Raw genomic sequence first — 21,014 nt, 5'->3', positions numbered from 1 at the left:
AACACATCCTGAAATGCTTGAAAAAATTGACAGAAAAGCTGATGAAGGCATTTTTGTTGGATATATCCTTCATCAAAAGCATACAAAGTTTTCAATATGAGAATGAGGACTGTAACATCTGGGACATAGCGTGTAATTATTTTTATTGATAAATAATTATTATGTGACTATTATGTGATTTTTGGTGAATTATCTGATGATTGGTGTGGATATGTTGATGCTTATATGTGGTAAAGTATAAGTATGTTAATTCTATTATGTCTAGAATAAAATACAGGTAATTATGGTATTTTCCTGGTAATTTTTGGAGTGATATATGATTTTATAATGATTTATGATTTTATTAATTATTTTCTGAATAATTACAAAATTATTTTATAAAGCCGGGAATCGTCCAACTTCAACCATTTTTATGTTATTACAACCCGAAACTCTTCCAAAAACTCCTTCCTAACCGAATTTGGTAATTCCGGATATTTTCCGTGTTTTAACTTTTTCGATCCGGATTACGGTTTGACCCGTACGCGCCCCGACGCAAAATTTTCGATACGATAATCATTTCGATAAATCAACAAGACCCGTATTCTTGAAAGACGGGGTATTTTTACATTATTTTTTATGTAAGGTATTTTATAAGAAGCCCGGTTTGGATAATTATCTAATACGGATACCAAATCGGATTGTTTATGCGCTTACTTAGCGGCTAAGTAACTAATTTATCGATCCAATACGATCCAACATGTATTTTTTTTATAAATATAAATATCATTTACTTATTATTTAATTATTATTTTACTATATAAAAATTAGAATATATAAATAAAAATCAAAAAATTACTTGAAAGTGTTGGTGTTCTAGAGATTCTGAAAATCAAAACAATAATTGAGGATGATAGGGAACTTCGATTTCAGCTTATAAGTAATCGAATCGAAACCCTGGGCATGCTCTATCTGTTTATGTCCGAGAATCATTTCAACATTTGGTAATTTTTTAAATTTAATTTTTAGGGTTCTTAATCGGATTTGGGGCTTTTTGATTGAGGAATATTTGGATTGTTTTGATGTTAGATATAGCTTTAAATAGTTGTTTATAATTGTTTTAAGTATCGAATTGATATGTTTCATTGCCGGGTTGATGGGTTGAGTAAAGGTAGTTTCTGAATTTTTATTTAAATTTTCCGGTTAATCTCGAGTTGTTTGGTGGTTGTGATAACGCGATAATATTCTAAATGTTTTAAGCTTCATTTTCATGGGTAAATCATTGTTTTCGGTTGAGGATTGATCGAGTTGATGTTTTCACCAGAAGTTAGCATGTTCTTGACGGTGTTTGATCGTAAATCTGGTTGTAATGATTGTTTGTTAGTGACGTTGTTGAATTCGAATTCCTGGCTGCCTATTCAATCGGTTTGAGACAAAAATCCAGGATGAGGACGTTCGAATTGGACAAGTTAAACACCCTCCAAATCCGGGGTATAGATTTGGGGCATTATTAACAACAACTACCAACTAAACCTGCACAAGCAGAATATAAATATAATAATTACCCCGAACTACTGCTACTCAGGATCTTTTAAGGTTAAGAGTTGAAAACAAGAATGACATACTAACTTTATTACAAACCCAAATAAAAATAATATGTCCCTAGAACTCTCTTTGTTACAAAACTTTATTCTATCTACATTCTCACCACACAACTTTTATTCAAATCATAATACTACTTATCCTGTTACACCTGATCTGGTAACTCAAAGCTCTCTTCGGGGATAGGGATGAACACTCTTGGTATAAGAGGGTCCCGCTGCTTGACTCGCTTCTTGACTACGCGGGGTTTGATGCGTTTCATTCTCTACCTTAACTGCAAAACAATAGGAATAACAATAAAAGGGGATGAGCCAAAATTGCTCAACAAGCCTGCAATAATATATATAGTATAAAGAGAGAAGAATAAATGAACCGATAATCTGTTGGTTTGAACAACCATCTGTTCCTGTATAGGATAATAATTTGCCAGCACTGGCGAGTGCCAAATGAACAAGACTGGAAACAAGAACCAACATATGCACTATAACCTGCTGATCAGTCAGGATACAGTATAGATCTATACCCAACTGCATAGACCCAACCAACATAAGGAGTACTTAGGCAACTATGGCCTATTAATTAAAAGTCTGGGTAAAACCCAGCCCGTATCGTAACCATCCAGTCCAAGGTTTAGCATCCGGGACAATCGAAATCCTTTTGATGTATCCCAACATCAGGATATATCAGAGTATATGTAACAAGGGTAAAAGTATTGGAATATGAATAGGGAATTCAATAAATTGAGAGAAATCAAGAATCGAAATGAAATAGAAACAAAATCAATTATTGGGTAACAGTGTATATGAACAAGAATCATCAAAGTGTAACTGATATGAAAAATGGGGTATAATTCACTATTCTGAATTTAGAATAGGGGAAAAACTTGCCTTGCGTGTAGTTAACCTGGTTTAACTCACCACCTTCAGTCTCCTGCTTGATCTGCCTTGCTGATACTGAATCAATCATAGAAAGATAGTCATTTAGATAACTTACTACATACGCGTATCTCGAATTGATACTACGCAACCCTATCAATCTACCCATGCGTTTCTATCTGACTCGCATATATACACATATAATTATATAGCACATAAGGTTCACATAACCACGTAAAGCACATAGCACATAAAGCACATAATTGATTTTTTTGGACTTATAAATATTTTTAGAATCGATACTAGATTCATACCTGTATTAACTAACCCTATATGATTTTATTATAATTTTTCGGGATTCATTTGACTCGATTCTACCCCTATTAGGGCATATAAACAATTAACTAACACAAGACCACTCTCTTTCGGAGGAAATTATGACCTACAATTATTTTTATTGGATTTGTTTCATTTGTCTGAGTCTAGGGGTCTTCGTTTCGCTCAAATCGGACTAACGGTTTATTTATTATAAATTATACAAGATTTAATTAATTAATAATTAATTATAAATATTTATTTATAATTAAATAATCCTAAATTGTATTTTTAAATAATTAATCAATAATTATTATATTTTAAAATAATTAATCCCTAATTATTAGGATTAATTACAATTTATTACAATTATTTATAAATTATTATCACTTACTCGATTAGATCGATTATTTACAAATAATCAATCTATATAATTAACATATACACTATTTATCGAATAAATAATTATTTTTCGAATCATAATCTAACTCATTGATTAACTACTCGTATAATAGGAGCTACTCGTAATCCTCGTATAACTATCGAACTATTATTATTATTATTATTATATCTTATACTATTAATTAATTAATTAATTATCTGTATTTAATTATTCGATACGAATAATTAGTACGACACTCTTTGAAAAATTATTGCTCGAATACCAATCTCAACTTATCGAAATACTACTCGTATAAATACGAGTTACTCACAATAATCAACTAATTAACGAATTATTATTCATATTATTCAATTATATTTAATCCTTATTTATTAATTTATTACCTAACTTTAAATTAATTAAATAACTAATAAATTATTAGATAAATAATTAAATTCAAATTTCTAAATTAATAAAATAATTTAGAAATTAATTATAATATTTTTCAGAATCTAAATCTAATTTTTAATTGATTTTTATAATTAGTAAAATCTGATTTTTGATTTTATAAAATAAAAGAAATTAATAGAAAATCAAAAACACAAAAACAGGGACGGGTTTCAGGGTTTTTGGATCGAAACCGGGTTGGAACCGGGTCGACTCCGGATTGTCCAAGAACACAGCCGCCTGGCCAAACTCCGACGCCGGTGGAGAAATTTCCGGCGACTTCGAATCGATAACGAACCACGATGAACAAACAACAATCAACCATGATCCTAAGCTTGGTTTCACTGCATCCTCGTTCCACAACGCTCAAAGACACGCCCCTCCTTCTCCTTCGCCGTCCCCGACGTCGGGAAACAAAGAAACGCGGCGATGGCGGTGCCGTTTCCGGCGACGCGAAAACAGAACCCAACAAACACAAAACCGATGTCGTTCGAACGAGGATTCAACAATCTACACAACTACAACATCAAAATCTTCTAACAGCTAACCAAAATCAAAACCTGAATTCAAACAAATACTCAGAAAATACGAAATTAAAATCGAATACTTATTAACTGAAATTGATCACAGAATCATAAACTACAGTTCACCAGCTTCAATTTGACTACTTACATGATCGATTTGGATGCCGGAATCACTTCGAATTTGTGCTTTGATTCTCTGCCCTGTTCTTCACCCACAAACCCTAATTCCTAATTTTCTGAATTTTTATGATTAATTAACTAATTAATTAACAGTAAATCAGCTATTTATATTTATGAAAATAATACCCTTAAATAAAATTAAGGGTCTAATTACACATCTAATAAAAATATTTGGCCCCAATTTTTATAATTTTTGGGTATTAATAATGAATTTTTAAATATCCAATAAATACAAAATAAATGTCAAAAATTCCCAAAAATTGTGAATATTACAAAAATGCAAAGAAAAATGATGTATGATGATTTCATGATCATATAAAAATAAAAATGTGATTTTTGTGGGATTTTTGGTACCCGAAGGGGTCCGGAAAAATCATTTTTCGCGAAAAAGGTAAATTTGTAAAACGTCTAGGGGTTCATAATAGCGATATGGTATAGGTCGTTTTTTGGCAAAATAGGGCCAATGATTTTGTTTGAAATACGGGCTTTTAAAACGTTGTTTGAGCTGTACGATTTTTGATATAAATTATATAACTTACGATAAAACATTCAATAAATATCCAAAACACGTTCGGATCAAAACAGACAACACGTAACACATAGCAATTAGGGTTTAATGACTCAACACATTTGATCACATAATAATACACATAATATATCTTTATTATGATATAATACAAGCGTAATTTCTCGGTCGTTACATTCTCCCCCTTAACAGGATTCTGTCCTCAGAATCACGCTATGAAAATAACTGAGGATACTTTTCTAACATTTCACTCTCGAGCTCCCAGGTTGATTCTTCAACCACCGGGTTTCTCCACAAAACTCTCACTAATGGTACAGACTTATTCCTTAATACCCTTTCTTGACGATCTAGAATTCTTATCGGCTGCTCTACATATGACAAATCTGCTTGAAGTTCGATTGGCTCATATTCTATTACATGCCTTGTATCAGGATTGTACTTCTTAAGCATGGACATGAGAAATACGTTATGAATATGCTGCATATGGGGTGGTAAAGCTAATTCATATACAACCTTTCCGACTTTCTTCAAAATTTCAAATGGTCCAATGGAGCGAGGTTTCAATTTGCCTTTGTTGCCAAACCTAGTTAATCCCTTCCATGGTGATACTTTTAGCAGTACATGTTCCCCTTCCTGATAGTCCATATCTTTCCTGGATTGATCTGCATATTTACGCTGTCGATTCTGCGCTGCTTCAAGTCACTTTCAGATAAGTTCTACTTTTTCCTTGGTCTGCTGAATCAGTTCTGGACCTATAATCTTGCGTTCTCTAACTTCATCCCAACATGTAGGTGATCTGCACTTTCTCCCATATAAAGCTTCATAAGGTGGCATTCCGATACTCGCTTGGTAGCTATTATTGTAAGAAAATTCCACTAGCGGTAAGTGCTCGTCCCAATTGCCTTTAAAGTCTATTGCATACACACGTAGCATATCTTCAATTGTTTGGATTGTCCTTTCACTTTGCCCATCCGTTTGTGGATGATAAGCAGTACTCATATTCAATTTGGTTCCTAGACATTCTTGAAATTATCTCCAAAATCTTGAATTGAAACGGGGATCTCGATCCGATATAATCGATACAGTACTCCATGACGCATTACGATTTCCTTGAGATATAAGTGCACTAACTTGTCCAGTGAAAACCTTTCGTTGATCGGAAGAAAATATACTGACTTCGTTAATCGATCAATGATAACCCAAATTGCATCATGATTTGCTTTTGTCCTTGGAAGTCCCACTATAAAATCCATGGCTAAGTGCTCTCATTTCTATTCTGGAATATTTAGTGGTTATAGTAGTCCGCTCGGGCGTTGATGTTCTGCTTTCACTCTTTGGCATGTATAACACTTGCTGACCCATTCCGCTATTTCTTTCTTCATATTTGGACAACAAAAGTTTTCCTTTAGGTCTCTGTACATCTTTCTGCTTCCGGGATGAATCGAATATCTTGAACTATGAGTGTCTTGTAAAATTTCCGCTTTCAATTTCGGTACATTAGGTATCCAGATCCTCGAAGCAAATCGAAAAATTCCTTTAGTATCCTTCTGACTGGTAATCTCTTCTCCTGTCAAATTGTCGATTTCCTGATCCATTACTTCTTCTTGACACCTTCTTATTTTCTCTAATAGTTCCGGTTGAAAAATCATAGCGTAAATCATTTCAGTAGAGCTTTCTGGAACACGAACTTCAATTTCCAGTTTATCGAATTCTTTAATTAAGTCTTCTGAAGATGTTAACAGGTTCAATCGTTCCTTTCGACTTAACGCGTCTGCTACTACATTGTCCTTGCCTGGATGATAATTGATTGAGACGTCGTAATCCTTGATTAACTCTAGCCAACGTCACTGTCGCATGTTAAGTTCCTTCTATGTAAAAATATACTTCAAGCTTTTATGATCCGTGTAAATCTCACATTTTTCGCCGTATAGATAGTGTCTCCAAAGCTTCAGTGTGAACATAATTGCTGCTAGTTCGAGATCGTGCGTTGGATATTTCTGTTCATACGGCTTTAACTGTCTAGAAGCATATGCGATCACGTTGCCATGTTGCATCAAAACACATCCGAGTCCTCGATAAGAAGCGTCGCTGTATATGACAAAGTCTCCTTGATCATCAGGTAAAACAAGCACAGGTGCGGTTACTAATCGATTCTTTAATTCTTAGAAACTTGCTTCGTATTTCTCGTTCCATTCAAACTTTTCATTCTTTCGTGTCAACTTCGTTATGGTGTGGCTATCTTTGCAAAATCTTTAACAAATCTTCTGTAATATCCTGCTAATCCTAAGAAACTTCTGACTTCCGTTGGCGTCTTTGGTCTTTCCCAATTTAAAATAGCTTCAATCTTCGCTGGATCTACAAGAATTCCTTCAATACTAATGATGTGTCCTAAAAATTGCACTTCCTTCAACCAAAATTCACATTTCAAAAATTTCGCATAAAGCTGCTCCTTTCGTAACGTTTCCAATGTTGTTCTTAAGCGTGTTGCATGTTCTTCTTCCGTCTTTGAATAAATCAAGATGTCATCACTAAATACAATGATAAACTTATCCAGGTACTTCTTGAATACTCGATTCATCAAATCCATAAATGATGCGGGTGCATTCGTTAATCCAAAAGCCCTCACGAGAAATTCATAATGTTCATACCTCGTTCTGAACGCAGTCTTTGGAATATCTCTTGCCTTGATCTTTAACTGATGATAACCTGATCGTAAGTCGATTTTCGAAAACCATGCTGCTCCTTTCAGTTGATCAAATAAGTCATCGATGCGAGGCAAAGGATATTTATTCTTGATAGTTAACTTGTTCAGCTCACGATAATTAATACATAGTCGCATGTTACCGTCCTTTTTCATGAACAATACTGGTGCGCCCTATGGGGACACACTTGGCCTTATAATTCTTTTGTCGACAAGTTCTTGCAATTGCTTTGCTAATTCCTTCATTTCAACAGGTGCCATTCGATCTGGAGTTTTCGAAATTCATTCAGTCCCTGGTGCCAAATCAATAGTGAACTCGATTTCTCGATCCGGAGGTAGTCCTGAAAGTTCATCTGGAAAGACATCGGGAAACTCACAAACTACATGAATATCTTCAATCTTCGAACTTTCTTTGTTGGTAACCAACATGTAGGCTAAATAGGCTTGACATCCTTGACGTAACAATCGTTTCGTCTGCATCATTGTTAAGAATCTCTGCTTTTGTTTCTCACCTTTAAATATTACCGTTGTATTTTCTTCGGTTTGCAATTTCACTTTCTTATTTGCGCAATCAATCTTAGCATTATTACTAGCTAGCCAATCCATTCCTAAAATAACATCAAATTCCCCTAACCTGGAAGGTATCAAGTCAACTGAGAAATGACATCTTCCTATCTCAATATTACAACCTGGACATACTCGATCTACCATAACCTGATCATCATTTGCTAATTTTATGACTAGCACTTCATCTAACTACTGAATCTCACAGCCTATCTTAGAGATAAAATCTTCAGAAATAAAAGATCTTGTAGCTCCTGAATCAATCAATACTAGAGCATTTACGGAATTCACAAGGAGCGTACCTGCAACCATATTCGGACTCTATACAACTTCCTTCATTGACATGTTGAAAGTCCTTGCCCTGGGCTGATTTTGTGGTGGTAGTGGAGGTGGAGGTAATGCTAAAATCCTTGGAATACTAGCGGCCATCGCAACTTCTCTGCAGTTGTTGGCAATATGTCCTTTTCTTCCACACTGGAAACAAGTGACCTCTGCTCTTCCCATCGGACATTCTCCAGAGTAGTGTCCCCTTTGCTTGCACTTGAAACACGTGACATTTGGCTTATTGCAAATCCCAATATGCTTTTTACCATATGTTCTGCAATCGGGTATAGGCGGTCGGATAAGTCTTTGTTGAGTTGGGGCGGGAAGTCGATTACCCGTCCTCTGGTTGCATTGTTCTGGTCTCTTGGCATTTACTTTTCTTCGGGGTTGAAATCTCGACCATCTGTTGAAACGGTTCTGGGAATTTCCCAGCCCCTTCTCTTTCTGAGCTGCTTCACTTTCACCTTCAATGATCATGGCCTTCTGAACAACAGTCGTATAAGTCGTCAGCTCAAATACAGCTACCCTGCTATGAATCCATGACTTCAGTCCCTGCTGGAATCTCCTGGCTCGCTTTTCATCCGTATCCACTTGCTCAGGAACAAATATAGCCAATTCAGTGAACTTGGTTTTCATTATCCGCGATCGATAAGTTGTCTTGCTTCAGCTCCAGGAACTTGATTTCCATCTGGTTCTTCATGAAGCGAGGACAATATTTCTCCAGGAAAAGATCAGTGAATCTATCCCAGGTCATCACACCTTCCCCTTCCAAAGCTTTCTTCGATTCCCACCAGTAATTGGCTTCGCCTTTCAGAAAGTAGCTGGCAAAATCCGTCTTATGTTCTTCCTCAACTTTCACCAATGTAAAAGGCTTTTCTATCTCCTTTAGCCAAACTCTCGCCTTTGTAGGATCTGTGGAACCGATAAATTCTGGAGGCTTTACCGACTAAAATTGCTTGAAAGTAACTACAGGTGCTGCTGGTGGTACTTGATGTCCTGGATGAGCGGCTTGCTGTAACATCTGTTGTTAAAACTGCTAATGTTGCTGCTGCATCTTTAGTTGCATCATCAGCATCCGCTGTTGCATGAGATGGAACATCTGATCCATCTGTTTATTATCGTTTTGGCCCTCGGTATTTCCGTTAGACGAGTCGGGTCGTGCTTTTCTTTTGGGTGCCATATTTCAGATAATAAAACAATGGGTTCTTTTAATAACAATATACTAAACATGTGTTGTGGAATATAAATAGTCTTTATAATATTAAAACAACATTAAAACAATTGATATGGGGGAAGAAAATAATTTATTAAACATCTAAATGAATGAATAAAAATAGTGCGATGTTTAAATAAATCCTTTTAAAAAACAATTTAAGATTAGAAAACATAATGGGTATAACATGATTGTAAATAAAACAACATTTTAAAATATGTAACGGTAAAATAGTAAAATAAATGTAAATGCTTAAATGACTGAAAAATAAAATAAAAAATAAAATAAAAAAAATGTGAAAAGGTTCATCTTATATATATATATATATGGGTAGGACACCAGCTGCAGGTGTCAATGCTTGATACAAAAGTCTATAATATGTCAGTCGTACTGCTACTGCTATCAGTCAAAACTAGTAGTTACACTCAAATAAACTAGTCATACAATATTATGCTGCCTCTATCTACAGATAATATACAAGATACAACACTCCTCCGTCTGCTAAGATCAGAATCCTGATGGCACACGGCTCAGCTCCTTCTGCAAAGCCTCTAACACTGCCTCTGTGATTCTCATAGCCCTGCGGTATGCTGCCTCTGCACTATTGTCCTGCTGCCTCAAGTCAGTAAGCTCCTGAGAACTAGCCCTGTGGATCTGGCGTAGTCTCCCTCTCAAGATGTAGTCTTGGTGAAGTGCTCGAACTGGACCTTCCTCTTGTGTCTCAAACAACCCAAGGATCTCTCTACACTGATCCTGCCATCTGACCCTCTCCTCTCTCTCTGACTGGAAGCGCTGATATGTAACTGTGTGATGCTCACGAAGACCCGTGCGGGAACCTCGAGAAGGCAATGGTAATGGATCATCTACTACTACCTCGTCCATAAACTCTGGTTGCGGGAACTGGTATACTCCGGGCACAGGGGCATAAACAGCTAGCGGTGCAGGAAACAAAACAGGCTGCTCCATGGGTGCATATACCGGTGGCTCTAACTCAGGCTCCATCTGTGGAATCTCTGGAATCTCAACCGGTGGCACAGGAACCTGTGGCTCTAAGTCCTCCCACTGTAGAATGTCAACCATATCAGGAACATCAAACATCAGAAACTCCAAAGGTGGAAAGTCAGGTATCTCCGACTCAAAATAAGGGAAATAATCAACAAAGTCTGGTACCTCTGGTGGATGGGGTGTCTCTGGTGCTGGTCCAGGTGGCAATGGTGGAGGTAGTGGTAATGGAGGAAAAATCTGCACTGATGCTGGGGCTAGTACTGGTGCTGCTACTGGGTCTGACTTAGTCCGCTCCGTAGATGATGACGAAGAAGCCATCTAATATACATAACAATAGTAACACAAAAACAATCAAATCACAATCCTAAAACTCATAACTTCTAATCACACAAACAAACAACCCTAACATTCTTACTTCTATCCTATATGACCTTCCTATCTTATCTTAACCCTAATGTTCTTGTTTTCAAGGGTCAAAACCTATGCTCTGATGCCAACTATAACACCCTCCAAATCCGGGTTATAGATTTGGGGCATTATTAATAAAAACTACCAACTAAACCTGCACAAGCGGAATATAAATATAATAAACCTGAACTACTGCTACTCAGGATCTTTTAAGGTTAAGACATGAAAACAAGAACGACACACTAACTTTATTACAAACCCAAATAAAAATAATATGTCTCAAGAACTCTCTTTGTTAAAAAACTTTATTCTATCTACATTCTCACCACACAACTTTTATTCAAACCAAAATACTACTTATCCTGTTACACCTGATCTGGTAACTCAAAGCTCTCTTCGGGGATAGGGATGAACACTGTTGGTATAAGAGGGTCCCGCTGCTTGACTCGCTTCTTGACTACGCGGGTTCTGATGGGTTTCATTCTCTACCTTAACTGTAAAACAATAGGAATAACAATAAAAGGGGATGAGCCAAAATTGCTCAACAAGCCTACAACAATATATATAGTATAAAGAGAGAAGAATAAATGAACCAATAATCTGTTGGTTTGAACAACCATCTGTTCCTGTATAGGATAATAATTTGTCAACAGTGGCGAGTGCCAAATGAACAAGACTGGAAACGAGAACCAACATATGCACTATAACCTGCTGATCAGTCAAGATACAGTGTGGATCTATACCCAACTGCATAGACCCAACCAACATAAGGAGTACTCAGGCAACTATGTCCTATTAATTAAAGGTCTGGGTAAAACCCAACCCGTATCGTAACCATCCAGTCCAAGGTTTAACATCCGGGACAATCGGAATGCTTTTGATGTATCCCAACATCAGGATATATAAGAGTATATGTAACAAGGGTAGAAGTATTGGAATATGAATAGGGAATTCAAAAAATTGAGAGAAATCAAGAATCAAAATGAAATAGAAATAAAATCAATAATTGGATAACAATGTATATGAACAAGAATTATCAAAGTGTAACTGATATGAAAAATGGGGTATAATTCACTATTCTGAATTTAGAATTGGGGAAAAACTTGCCTTGCGCGTACTTAACCTGGTTTAACTCACCGCCTTCGGTCTCCTGCTTGATCTGCCTTGTTGATACTGAATCAATCATAGAAAGATACTCGTTTAGATAACTTATTACATACGCGTCTCTCGAACTGATACTACGCAACCCTATCAATCTACCCATGCGTTTCTATCTGACTCGCATATATACACATATAATTATATAGCACATAAGGTTCATATAACCACGTAAAGCACATAGCACATAAAGCACATAATTGATTTTTTTTTGACTTATAAATATTTTTAGAATCGATACTAGACTTATACCTGTATTAACTAACCCTATCTGATTTTATTATAATTTTTTTGGGATTTATTTGACTCGATTCTACCCCTATTAGGGCATATAAACAATTAACTAACACAAGACCACTCTCTTTCGGAGGAAATTATGACCTATAATTATTTTTATTGGATTTGTTTCATTTTTCTGAGCCTAGGGGTCTTCGTTTCGCTCAAATCGGACTAACGGTTTAATTATTATGAATTAAACAAGATTTAATTAATTAATAATTAATTATAAATATTTAATTATAATTAAATAATCCTAAATTGTATTTTTAAATAATTAATTAATAATTATTGTATTTTAAAATAATTAATCCCTAATTATTAGGATTAATTACAATTTACAAATAATCAATCGATATAATTAACTGATACGCTATTTATCGAATAAATACTTATTACTCGAATCATAATCTAACTCATTGATTAACTACTCGTATAATACGATCTACTCGTAATCCTCGTATAACTATCGAACTATTATTATTATTATTATTATATCTTATACTATTAATTAATTAATTAATTATCTGTATTTAATTATTCGATACAAATAATTAGTACGACACTCTTTGAAAAATTATTGCTTGAATAATAATCTCAACTTATCGAAATACTACTCATATAAATACGAGTTACTCACAATATTCAACTAATTAACGAATTATTATTCATATTATTCAATTATTTTTAATCCTTATTTATTAATTTATTACCTAATTATTAATTAATTAAATAACTAATAAATAATTAGATAAATAATTAAATAATTCAATAAATAATTAAATTCGAATTTCTAAATCAATAAAATAATTTAGAAATTAATTATAATATTTTTCAGAATCTAAATTTAATTTTTAATTGATTTTTAGAATTATTAAAATCTGATTTTTTATTTTATAAAATAAAAGAAATTAATAGAAAATCAGAAACACAAAAACAGGGAAGGGTTTCAAGGTTTTTGGATCAAAACCGTGTTGGAACCGGGTCGACTCCGGGTCGTCCAAGAACACAGCCGCCTGGCCAAACTCCGACGCCGTCGGAGAAATTTCCGGCGACTTCGAATCGATAACGAACCACGAAGAACAAACAGCAATCAACCATGATCCTAAGCTTGGTTTCACTGCATCCTCGTTCCACAACGCTCAAAGACACGCCCCTCCTTCTCCTTTGCCGTCCCCGACGTCGGGAAACAAAAAAACGCGGCGATGGCGGCGCCGTTTCCGGCGACTCGAAAACAGAACCCAACAAACACAAAACTGATGCCGTTCGAACGAGGATTCAACGATCTACACAACTACAACATCAAAATCTTCTAACAACTAACCAAAATTAAAACCCGAATTCAAACAAATACTTAGAAATTACGAAATTAAAATCAAATACTTATTAACTGAAATTGATCACAGAATCATAAACTACAGTTCACCAGCTTCAATTTGACTACTTACATGATCGATTTGGATGCCGGAATCACTTCGAATTTGTGCTTTGATTCTCTGCCCTGTTCTTCACCCACAAACCCTAATTCCTAATTTTCTGAATTTTTATGATTAATTAACTAATTAATTAACAGTAAATCAGCTATTTATATTTATTAAAATAATACCCCTAAATAAAATTAAGGGTCCAATTACACATCTAATAAAAATATTTGGCCCCAAGTTTTATAATTTTTGGGTATTAATAATGAATTTTTAAATATCCAATAAATACAAAATAAATGTCAAAAATTCCCAAAAATTGTGAATATTACAAAGATGCAAAGAAAATTGATGTATGATAATTTCATGATTATATAAAAATAAAAATGTCATTTTTGTGGGATTTTTGGTACCCGAAGGGGTCCGGAAAAATCATTTTTCGCGAAAAAGGTAAATTTGTAAAACGTCTAGGGGTTCAGAATAGCGATATGGTATAGGTCGTTTTTTGGAAAAATAGGGCCAATGATTTTGTTTGAAATACGGGCTTTTAAAATATTGTTTGAGTTGTACGGGTTTTGATATAAAATATATAACTTACGATAAAGCATTCAATAAATATCCAAAACACGTTCGGATCAAAACAGACAACACGTAACACATAGCAATTAGGGTTTAATGACTCAACACATTTAATCACATAATAATATATATAATTTATCTTTATTATGATATAATACAAGCGTAATTTCTTGGCCGTTACACAAGTGGATTGCTGGTGAGACGTCGGACGATGGCGAAGTTCGCCTGTTTCTGGATTTGAACCCAGTTTCCGGCCAACTTCCGGCCGAAGTCCGGTCATCCCTTTTATCAAAACCACCGTTTGATTCCCTTGTCCAGAACCAAAATCCTGATTCTGTTGTTTGTGCAAATTATTTTTAAAATAATTTAAAAATCTATAATTCAATTATATAAATTTATTTTAATCCAAAATTAAATTGGTTAATTATTTTTAAATAATTAACTAATTATTTAAATTTAAGAAAATTATTTTATTTATTATTTTCAAAAAAATTAAATTTGACTTAATTATTTGAAATTTATTTTAGTTAATTAAATTATGGATTTAATTAATTAATTAATTCATTTAATTAATTAATATAATCTATAAATAGTTAAATAAAATGTAATTATTTATAATTTAGTCAAATAATGATTTAATTTTTTTTTTAATTTTTTTAAACTTATATAAAGTTATTTAAAATTCAATTAATATTATGATTAATTGTATTATTCTTATTTTATTCATAATAAATAGACCGTTCATCCGTTTAATATGAAACGAACGCGTCTAGACTCAGAAAAATATTCTGCTACCATTAAAAATACTTTCGAGACATAAAATCTTTCATTTCGAAAGGTTGCTTAATTTCGTAAACGTGTCTGAGTCGCGTAAATATTGTAAAATTATATTTCGACTCGATTTCAGTTTTGAACATACTAAGTCGAATGTTTTGACGAACTGAGTTATATGTTATATGAAATACGTGATACGTGCTTTATGTGTTTATGTGTTATGTGAATTATGAGTCCACGTGTCTATTAAACTTTATATGATTAGATGATCCTTATCTGTTATATTATCGGGCGGGTAGACGATATGGATAAACGTATAGACTAGACAATTATATATTATCATTTAATTGAATGGTATCTTTTATGATAGATACACATAGGGCGAGGCTTCAAAGCCAGGCATAGATTATAAAAGTAAAGCCTGATTACGTATAGTAATGAAACGAGTGGATTCAGAATAGAGATAAACCTGAAATGGTGAATGATAAGAAAGGTCAAGTGGCCTGTCAATGGAAATGCAGATACATCAGGATTGAGGGATATGGTAGATAGTTAAAGATTAGAGGGCTATCAATTGAGACACGTATTCCTAAACTTTCTTCTAAAATACTACCAATATTTCTTCATTCATATTCTAAGTTCAGAATAATTAAATATTTTTATATTTCACTACAATTACTCTTATTTATGCAAGTACCTCTTTGATCTTGTTCCTTGATTATCAATTGATCTCTTGAGCAAATACCCATCATTTCGGGTTATTTGCGAACCCTGAAACGGGATATTTTGAAAATCAAAGTGATTTGACATCAAAATACTCTACGGACTGGATGGTTACGATGAGGGCCGGGAATGAGCTGGACCCTAAGGGCCAGAGATGGCCAGACCCTTAACTATTAGGCCATAGTGCCTAGGTACTCTACGGACTGGGTGGTTACGATGAGGGTCGGGAATGAGCTGGACCCTAAGGGCCAGAGATGGCCGGACCCTTAACTATTAGGCCATAGTGCCTAGGTACCCTATATGTTGGTGGGTCTATACAGTTGGGTATAGATCTGCACTGTATCCTGACTAATCAGCAGGTTATAGTGCATATATTGGTTTTTAGTATCCAGTCTAATTTATTGTTGATCGCCATTAACAGCATTACTTCTTGGAAAGTTTATGATTACAAAAACAAACAAATATTTGATTGAAGAAATGAATCAGTTAAACGTTCACTGTTCTTTTACAGGGAAGTGTGATTTATGATTAAAGGCCAATGAAGGTCGATGCTTTTATTTGCTCAACTATTTTAAATAAATAAAGATGTTTTAAAATCATGTAAAAATTGTTTCCAGAAGTTTCTTTGATCCAATACCTGGAAACCAATTATGATATTTGCTGGGCATTTTTGGCTCACTCTTGCTTTGTGAATTCTTATTTCTTTCAGTTTCAAATGAGGACAAGAGTGAATAACTTTTGATAGACAACAAAAGAGGAGAGATTCCAGCTGAAGGAATTTGGAGGTGTCAGAGTGAATAATACGAGGAAGTTATTGACGAGGTAATGAATGGTATTTAGTTATTGTAATTTTAGAAGGTCATATTCTTATTTCATAGCATAACCTGTAAGTGATCCGGAATAATGAGGGCTTATCTGTATATTTGTTTTAATATACAGGATTATATTGTTTAAAGTTGTTTAGTGACACCCAATCCTGACCCCGGATTTGGAGATGTTACAAGGACAATTGTTGAATCAATTCATGTTTCCTTTGATGACAAGAATATCACTAGAATTGAAGAAGACTCACATGAAGAACTTGTGTTTGAGAATAAAAGACTCAAGTCAGGAGATCTTTTAAATTTTGATGATGATTCTGATCCCGATTTAGTGTTAGTTCATGAAGATCCACATGTTGAGGGGGGGCAACATCCACAGACAGAAAGTGATGACTCTAGTAATTCAAATTCTGATGAAGAAGATGAACCAGAAAATACAGGATCTACAGGAAATTTCTCAAATACAACAGATGATAGCTCATCAGGAGGTAATCATTCAACCAAAAATCAAATTCCATCTGGTGACCAGTCTTCAAATAGAAGTTGTTCTCAATCAGGAACAAACATCACTAATACAGGGGGAGCTTCATATAGATATGATAGCACAAGTGCAGGGGGAGCATCATGAAATGAGACTGAACTACCAAAGGCTGTAATATGGATAAAAGATCATACACCTGATCTTATCATAGGAGATCCTAAGGCTGGAGTCCAAACCAGAAGTGCAACTGAACATGAATATCTCTATCATAACTTCCTTTTTAAGGAGAAACCAAAGAAAGTAGAAGACACACTCAAGGAAGCTGATTGGATTCAAGCAATGCAGGAGGAGATTAATGAGTTTGAAAGGAATGAAGTTTGGAAACTAGTTCCAAGGCCAAAGAACAAATCAGTGGTTGGCACAAAATGGGTTTTTAGGGACAAGACAGATTCAGATTGCACAATAATCAAGAACAAAGCTAGACTTATTGTAAAGGGCTATTCGTAACAAGAAGGTATTGATTATGATGAAATATTTGCTCATGTGGCAAGACTGGAAGCCTTTGGGATTTTCTTAGCATATGTTGCACAAAAGAAATTCAAGGTCTTTTAGATGGATGTAACACCCCTAGATCCGGGGTCGGGGATCCGGGTCGTCAAGGTCTTTCTTTCCACAATATCACTTAACTTAATTAATAATAAATAACCTCATGCTGTGAGCCCACACTAACACACACCACAACACGTTATAGTCTCAGAGATGAAATTGAAATAAGTATAAGTCCTTGAATCCACAATTTAAAAGTTATTACAACCCAAAATGATTACTTGATAAGTTTACAGTTAATTGCCATTATCTGCCACAAGTTATAATTATACATAATTGATTCCCAAAAGTAGAATGCCTGATCTACAAATAGATCTACCTCTGCAGCTATAGCAGCTACGATATCAATGGAAAGACGCGGGACACTTCCCACGCGCTTGCGCTGGGTCTGCTTGAGTCTGGCCATCTTTCCTAACTGTTGTTGTGTGATGAAGAAATGAAGCAAGAGTGAGCATTACAGCTCGCAAGATAATATATAGTGTAAACAATAATGAAAGTATCTAAATGGATAACATACTAGAATCCTTTATCAAGTGTAAGGTAATTACTTACTGGATATAAGCTTAAAGGAAGATGAAGTTACCAATTACTTCACTATACTTATACCATTTTTATAAAACTACTTGAACTACCACTGTTTAAAGTATAATAAGTTTCAAAAGTTCATCCCATTGATGAGACCACAAGTTAAGACTTAAATATATTAAATCTTTGAAATATTATTGAATGAAATGAAGTTACGAGGTACTTCATTAAGTCCCGATATATATATCCATATATATATATATCTCTTATACATTTCCTGGAAACCTCTGTCATGTAAAGTATGAACAGAGTTTGTAATATCCAATGAATTTTGGAAAGAAAAGAATTTTGGCATAAACCCGATATCTTGCTGATCAGGCAAAGATACCAATAAGTAACCTTTTCTACTAGTAGATGGACGAATTCCCCACTGGTCATCACCCTGGCCGTAATAGGACCTTATGTTGGACTGCCACTCAGCCACTTACGCATTTGATGGACTCCCACTGAGCCACTTACACTTTCATGGACGCCCATTGAGCCCATGTTGCTTATGTCGACTCAATAAATGGACTTACTTCCCGAACGTTGGGTAAGTAATCAATTCATTTATCAAAACAACAACCTTGCTGCGAATATAAATACACCACAGAGCCGGATCCCTCAGGTTTTGAGCGAGTATTTAAATCCCCTTTGAAAGGAAGATCTTAAATATAAAAATGAGTTTTGGGATCCGCTCTAACTTTTAAAATCATTTTGAAGACTCGAAAACACTTTTAAGAATGTTTGGAGTAATGCTGATTTAATGACATAAATCAGTCCCGGTATATTAGAAAATATCTGAATATTATTATTTAAATAATATTCCCATAAGGATAATCTCTATATAAATAATTTGAAGTAGAAGTTTTAAAACTCATACTTGAAATGAATATTAAATAACCAAAGATTTACTTATACGAAAGTACTATCTTTATTTGAATAATCGAAAATAAGTTTGATTATCGAAACATTATTCTTTAATAAGATAAAGAATATTATTTAGTAAATAATCGGAGTCATAAGTCCTCGAATGAATATTAAAAATAATATTCATTAAATAAAATAAACCGAGTCATAAGTCCTCGAATGAATATTCAAAGTATTATTCATTAAATAAAATAAACCGAGTCATAAGTCCTCGAATGAATATTCAAAGTATTATTCATTAATAAAAATAAAGTTATCGAATAAACCTTATTCGATTAATAGCTTTGAAAACTATATCTATATATCTATATATATAAATATATATAATATACTCGGGAACATCGACTCCCGATTTTAGAAAAATGTTCACCTTTGGGTCCCCTATACTAAGGGTATACGCAATTACTACTTATCTCTAGCATAGGTATTATGCAACTATAAGCATTGGAATCAACAGACAGATATCAAGATTACGAAACAGACATGCATATATCCCATATCAGCATGCTCCAATATATCGCAAGATTTTCTAATTAACCATCATGCACCTATCACAAGATAATGCATATACATATATACATCACAACAACAGTATAACGGGTAGAAAACTTGCCTGAGCGACTGGGGGTGATAAATGGCTTGGGACGAGTCTGGGAACCTATAAACAACATATAAGTTGGAATTAAACCAAAGTCGCTTATGAATCTATAATTTAACCAATTAGACCCTAACGTTCACTTTTGCGCTTAACGATTTACTTAAGTCGCTCGAGTACCCTCGGCTCCACCATTTTTAATAAATTAACCATTACGAGTTTTAAGGAGATTCTTTCGCGAGTATCCTACCAACTGTCTAACCAACTTTACATAATTGTTTCATAATTCAATTAGTCATTTAAGGGCCTTAACCAATGTTTCAAAGTAAGGCGAGGGGTAATGGTTCGTTCGCGAAATGCCGTTACTTAAAACGGTCGTTTCTCCTAAACCGTACATCGGATTCAAGTGAACCACATATCAAAACGAAGCTCGTAACATGAACTATCTAATCATGGAAATGGTCAAAACCTAACAGTGAGTTCTCGGGTCCTGATGTTAAGAACAAAAAAAGTCTAAAGTAAATCGGGCATTACGACGGCTATGTTTACGCGATTACCAAATTTTATCCTACTCCAAATCAATCCACAATCAATCCACAATCATTACTACAACCAAACTCCATCCATAAAATACTAGAACAGCCCCAACACCTCAAGTTCTCCAATTTATACTACTTCTCAATCATGAACTAAAAGCTTACTTAAGTTCATTAATTAATAATCAAGATTTACAACTCCAAAAACATCACAAAACCAACTAATCTCTAAATATTCAATAACCATGCTTCTCATGAACCATACCAAACACAAAAAACCCTAAATATACAAAAGTAGGGCTAGGGTATGAGATTATACCTTCCTTGGTGAGTAAGAGTAACTAAGGAGCTTGGAACAATCTTGGAAAATCCTTACTAAAGCTTTATCTAAACAAAAACACAAGATCAAAATTTCAAGTTCTTGAAAAACACTATTCACTCTCTTCTTCCATGAATTATAGGAAGAGATTGTGAAGGAATTTGAAGCTTAAACTTATAGGATATC

This window comes from Apium graveolens, chromosome 3, assembly GCF_009905375.1.
Source record: "Apium graveolens cultivar Ventura chromosome 3, ASM990537v1, whole genome shotgun sequence".
NCBI lineage: Eukaryota > Viridiplantae > Streptophyta > Magnoliopsida > Apiales > Apiaceae > Apium > Apium graveolens.
The sequence above is the reverse complement of the archived record's forward strand: the minus strand, read 5'-3'. Positions refer to the sequence as shown.